Below are 252 nucleotides of genomic sequence, written 5' to 3'. Positions count from 1 at the left end.
GGGGATCGTACGGGCAAAGCTGGCAGGGACCACCCGGCAGGGCATGGACCCAGGGCTGGTGCAGGAGACGGGCACCACAGGCAAGGCACAAAGCCCTCGTGCCATGACACGGTGCCCAGAGACCCCAAAGCTTTGCCCCAAAAGAGGCAGCAGCCCCATGCCCTGGTGAGCAGCGGGGTTGGGGCTTGGCCGGTCCTTGCCCTCATGGGTCACCATCCCGTCTGGCACAAAGCCCGTCCCCACCCCGGTCAC

The sequence above is a fragment of the Phaethon lepturus genome, unplaced genomic scaffold, assembly GCF_000687285.1.
Source record: "Phaethon lepturus isolate BGI_N335 unplaced genomic scaffold, ASM68728v1 scaffold22187, whole genome shotgun sequence".
NCBI lineage: Eukaryota > Metazoa > Chordata > Aves > Phaethontiformes > Phaethontidae > Phaethon > Phaethon lepturus.
This window is presented reverse-complemented; position numbering follows the sequence as displayed.